The following is a 6,303-nucleotide window of genomic DNA, read 5'->3' on the forward strand; positions in this document are numbered from 1 at the left end:
TGCATTCAAAACTCACTTAAGTTAAAGTATAAAAGTATCAGCATCAAAATGTACTTAAAGTATCAAAAGTAAAAGTACTCCTAATGCACACTGTAAAAAATAATCTGTTTAATTTACTGTAAAATACCGGCAGCTGTGGTTGCCAGAACTTCACTGTAAAAAATACATTGAGTGGGGTTTCTACTCTAAATTTAAATGTAAATATCAGTGAAAAAACTGTAATTTAGACTGAATAATCCTGTTATTTTAAGGGTAATTGTGTCATTTATTCCCACATTATGGAATTTCTCCATTAATTTTACATGAAAATGTTATATTTTTACAGCAGAACTGTGTGTTTCCTACAGTTTATGACAGAAAAAAAGATACATTTTTGTGGTATTCTTTGATTTACGGTAATTAAAAGTGTCACTGCATTCAAAACTCACTTAAGTTAAAGTATGAAAGTATCAGCATCAAAAAGTTCTTAAAGTACCAAAAGTAAAAGTATTCCTTATGCACACTGTAAAAAAATAATCTGTTTAATTTACGGTAAAATACCGGCAGCTGTGGTTGCCAGAACTTCACTGAAAAAAATACATTGAGTGGGTTTTCTATTCTAAATGTAAATATCAGTAAAAACTGTAATTTAGACTGAATAATCCTGTTATATTAAGGGTAATTGTGTCATTTATTCCCACATCATGGAATTTCTCCATTAATTTTAACATGAAAATGCTATATTTTTACAGCAAAACTGTGTGTTTCCTACAGTTTATGACAGAAAAAAAAGATAACATTTTTGTGGTATTCATTGATTTACGGTAATTAAAAGTGTCTGCTATGGTGATGTAACAATGTAATTTGACAGTGATTTACTGTAATTTCTACAAAAAAAATTTGCCAGTGCAGAATGGACCCACTCATTCAGATTGTTTTATATATTCTAATTATATTATTGGAATATTACCATAACCAATAACCAATAACTCTGCCTTTCACTGTAACTATTTTTAATGTTTTTGCAGGTGTTTTTGTCTGTGCTGTTTAGTTATTTCTCTGTACTCTGTTTCATGTTTTCTCCCTACTCTGTTTTGTGTTTTCTCTGTACTCTTGACATCATTGTAAATGAGGGGTTGCTCTCAATGATTGCTCGAGAAAATAAATAAAGGATAAATGAAAATGATGATGGAAATTATAGTCAAACTGCAGCAGGGAAACAGCATCAAATTTGTGCCATCAACTTTAATTGCCAAAGGCTTTGGCCATGCACATTGTTGTTTATCCAAACTTGTAGGATTTTACATTAGACAGTGGGGCAATTAAAACACCATGTTAAAAATCCAACCACTGACCTTAAATTGTATTATGATGATAAATAACAGAGTTCTCAATTAAATAGATTTCTAAATGAATCAGTAATCAGAGTCAACACCACTAAAACCACATTACATTGGTATTGATACATTTATGTAAGCAGCGTTTTAATTTTGTAAAGATAGGGCTCATTTATTAATTAATGTATTGTACAGATTTAATAAATAAAAAAAGTCTAATCACTTGAATTGATCACATATTTTATGTTAAATTTCGACCTGTAAAGTAACTAAAGCTGTCAGATAAATGTAGTGGAGTAAAAAGTACAATATTCGCCTCAAAATGAAGTGAAGTAGAAATATAAAGTTACATAAAATGAAAATACTCAAGCACAAATACCTCAAAATGATACTTAAGTACAGTATGTAAGTAAATGTTCTTAGTTACTTTCCATCACTAGAGAGAGAGAGAGAGAGAGAGAGAGAGAGAGAGTGAGAGAGTGAGAGATTCACAGCGTGACTCTCAAAAAATGCAGCAGTTTTAAATAAACACACCACGCTGCAATCATCGATTTATCTGCCTGATGTGACAGAATAAATGTGAGAGTCACAGACTGATTCTCTCCAAACAGCAGCTTGACAAACACTTGAGCCTCACTGCTTCATTTCCTTACATGGAGAGAGCTGCACACACTCACTCTGTTTATGTTTCAGGACTATACAGCACCGCAGATGTCAGCCAGGAATTTAACTGCTGCAACTATTCAAAGAAATGGTCTCGTTTGTGTCAGAATTATATAATTCATCAATTAGACATCAAGAGAAAATTAGCCAATTATCACAGTTTGATGATTCATGAAATTACATTTTCAAGCACCTTCTCAAATGTCATAATTTGTTGCTTTTCTGTTCAGTTTTTGGGCTGTATGTGAAACAAAACAAGCTATTTAAATACATCTTGGGCTGTGGGAAATTTCCTGGTATGCTTACTTAGACACTGAGGTCTAACTACATACAGTTTCCTACTTTATTTGGGTAACCATGCAGTCTAAGGTATTAACATTAAGTGCAACTTATTTTATAAATCAGGATTTTGCATTCAAAACACATGAACTCTTAAAATGTGCTGCATTGTTATAGATTTCTTCAACAGTGTATGAAGTAGTGAACACAATCTAAACCAGCTAAAAGAGTAAAATAAAATCTGCACATTGATGTACAATTAATTAAAAGAAAATCTGATAAAATAATACTCAGGTGGCCATTTTTTTTATTACATAACAAGAGTTTATTTTTATTTTTACTGTTGATACTTAAAGCACATTTTGCTGCATATAGTTATGTACTGCACTTTGATTATGATTGCAGGATATTTCCTTATAATGAAGTATTTTACCAATAGTTTTACTTATAAAAATCCCTGTTGAGTTGACTTGTAAACTAACTTTTGGGGCATTGATTACTTTGGACAGATCAGGCGGCAACCTCCAGGTCTGAGCAGGGAGGCAAACCAGGAAGTGCTTTAAGCTGCATTCTACCGACAATTCCAGCTGGGGGCGCTAAGTGTGGCTGCAAAAACATTTCTGTCCATTAATTTCAATGCAAAATGAGAAAACTTCTCGCTTGATTTATCACCTCAGAACTTTTTTAGGACAACACTATGGTCTCAATCACTAGTAAAAATCTTCTTCAAGACAATTTGGTGTTAATAGTTCAAATAATGGCCCCATTTAGAAGAAAATAGAAGATAAAGAATCGTATGACTTGGGGCGTGGCTACCTTTGATTGACAGGTCACTAACAAGGCGAGCCGTCATCAGGAGAGAAGCAAAACAATGCGTATCCACGGCAACGTGTCAATAAAGTTATAATCATATAAAAAAAGGACGTTTAGCGGTTTGGTCTCATAACTTTGAACCTTTCACTGTTTTTTTCACTTAATGACAGTTTATTTGGATGTTTTGTTCAGTAAAAATGTCTTGTTCAGCGTTTGGTTGGACTAACAGACACTCCAAGGAGTCACTGCTCAGTTTTCTGAGGTAAGTAATGAACATTTTATGTGTTTTTTTGCTAGCCAAAACGAACATCCCAGTTAATGCTAACATGAATTAGCAGCAGCTTCTCTCAGTCAGGTTGAGGTGTAGAGAGGCTGTAGTCAGTGATCAGATCCCTCTCCTCCTCCACAGTCCAGATATGGTCTGATCCCCGTATCAGAAACAAGATGGCGACACAAGATGGCGGGCAGTCCACAAACCTATGGATGAGGTCACGGTGACTATGTCCATTATTTACATACAGTCCATGGGACAGATACAAAACCACAAAATGACTTTAAAATTTGACAAAATGCACAGTTTTACATGTCTAATACAGTTTACACAGGTGACACCAAAAGACTGTATGAAATCAATAAATGTGGGCAATGTGTTTGAAAACTGAAGCCATTGTGCCTTAAAGCTGAATTATTTCTACTCCACTGGTTGCAAAGATAAGTCTGATTACCTGAAGGTCTATGAGGAAATGAGCCCACTAGTAAACATGAGTTTATGGTCACAATCACTAGTTTCAAGTCTTAAATACAGCATGATGCTCATGTAGGATGATGATGATAATGATGATGTAAATTATAGTCAAACTGCAGCAGAGAAACAGCATCAAATTTGTGCCATCAACTTTAATTGCCAAAGGCTTTGGCCATGCACATTGTTGTTTCTCCAGACTTGTTTTTCCAAAACTTTACATTAGACCGGGGGTCGGCAACCTGAGGCTCCGGAGCCACATGTGGCTCTTCAGACCGTGTGCAGTGTATATGAGATTAAATACTGATTCCTTTACATTTTTACTTATCAATGGCATCAGCCCATTTGAATTTGTATCATTCAATTGTAAAAATGTGCAGCTAATATATGGCATTAAAAAGTCAAGTAAAATGTGCATCATAGCTTACAAAACTTACAAAAGTCTACGACCCAGCACCTTAACCAAGTTTTTCTAGGCGAGCTTACGATTCCAAATCTCCTGAGATATTTCTTACAAAATCATTTTAATAAATGCTCATTATGGCCTATTAGTAATGTTGCTAGGCTACTTTAGACTGAGTGGGTTATTTTATCTTTGTAAGTAAATCTATTGTAAGGCTCAAAATAAAGTTTGCGGCTCCATTCTGACATTTTTTCTATTTTTTGGTCAACAATGACTCTTTTGTTAGTAAATGCTGCAGACTACTGCATTAGACAGTGGGGCAATTGAAACACCATGTTAAAAATTCAGCCACTGATTGTATTATAATGATAATTAACAGACACATGAATCCTCAATTAAATAGATTTCTAAATGACTCAGTCAGGACCCCTAAAACCACTTTTTTGTTGTTGTTGCCAGCAGGTGGGGCTTTCCCCCACATGCCCCCAAATGATCCTGCCCTCTTATGTTTTACTCACCAACACACATAGTGAGTATTCCTGAGGCCTAACATATAGTCATGTATGTAAAAAAAAAGTAATTTGACCATCCTTTTTATTCAATTTCTTGTTCATTTTAATGTCTGGTACAACTAAAGGTACATTTGTTTGGACAAATATAACGATAACAACAAAAACTCTTTCCATCCATGTTAACGTAGCAATCTTCTTCACTGCCTTTACGGGTCCATTAACCCTCTGGAGTCCATCTATTAATTGACAATACACATGTTTTATTTACAGTAATAACTTTATTTATATATGATATGTAGACAAGCTGAGAAAGCCAGTTGAAAGTGCAATCATAGGAGTTTTCACAGTGTGACATTTATGTTTCTCGACCATTTTTAAAATGTGAATTTTCTTTCTACAATGAAAACTATTACTATTTTTAATTTACATGCAAATAGACTGTTTTGTAGGTTTATTATTTATTATTGTTTCTGCTGTTTTTGTGTGTATAAATGGTAAGAAAGAAAAAAAAAAGTTTTAAAAAAGTTTTTAAAAAATGGAACATTTCCATAGATACCTGTGTCTTTTGTTTGTTTTTTTGGTTCCTGGCAGCTTTATACTTTGTTCATTAAATAAAATGAAAAATCTGACTGATAGCCAAGTTTGTGTGGAGAAAAAGGAGCCATGCATGTGATGTAAGGACAGACTGAAAGATGCTGAACAGAGACAGAAATGAATGCATAGGAAGTTGACAAATTTGAACTAAAATCTCCTGGACTTCAGAGGTTTAAGGAATTTACTGACGGGATACTTCCACCTGTGGATCAGTGGAGTAATATGAAGCCATCAGTCACTTTTAAAAGTTTGGCTTGATAGTGCTACTAGTGGTCAAAACTCCCACAGGTGCCTTTAGGTAAATGATCAGCTTTGAGATGACATGGAAGCTATTTTTAACTTAAGGTAACCTTCATTTAATTCATTTTCTTTCATGTTGTTTTACTCTCTAACACTGCAAAAAAGGTGTGTCTAAAAACAAGATAAAAACACCAAATCTGAGGGAGATTATCTTGCTGCATTGACAGATTATTTCACTTGACAAGATATCTTAAATTAAGATGTTAAATCTAGAAATAAGCATGTTGAACGCTTATGATAAGAAATGTAACTCTTAAAACAAGATAAATTATCTTACACTTCTAAATCTAAAGGTTTTTTTTATCTTGGTAAGAAAGAAATAATCATCAGGTCACTCTGCTCGGGCCAGTTCATCGCTGCTTGCAGCTTTAATTTATCTTGTTTTAAGATTTAATTTCGTATTTTAAGCGTTCAACATGCTTTTCTCGAGATTTAACAATCTTAATTTAACCCTCTGGGCTCTATGATTGTGCTGTAATGATCAGATCATGTGACGTTTAACAAAAAGACTAGTTCACATGGAGCGCTGCTATCAACTTCACTCCAAAGTACAGACTTGAAACTTTCTCACAGTTTTTGTTTGACATTCCTAGGTCATGTAAAACCAAAGATATGATAGTTTTAATTTGATATTACAGAAATATTTGAGCGTTGGTGTAGCTCTCAGTGTAATTTCGCACA

The sequence above is a fragment of the Centropristis striata genome, chromosome 10 (assembly GCF_030273125.1).
Source record: "Centropristis striata isolate RG_2023a ecotype Rhode Island chromosome 10, C.striata_1.0, whole genome shotgun sequence".
In the NCBI taxonomy this organism is placed as follows: domain Eukaryota; kingdom Metazoa; phylum Chordata; class Actinopteri; order Perciformes; family Serranidae; genus Centropristis; species Centropristis striata.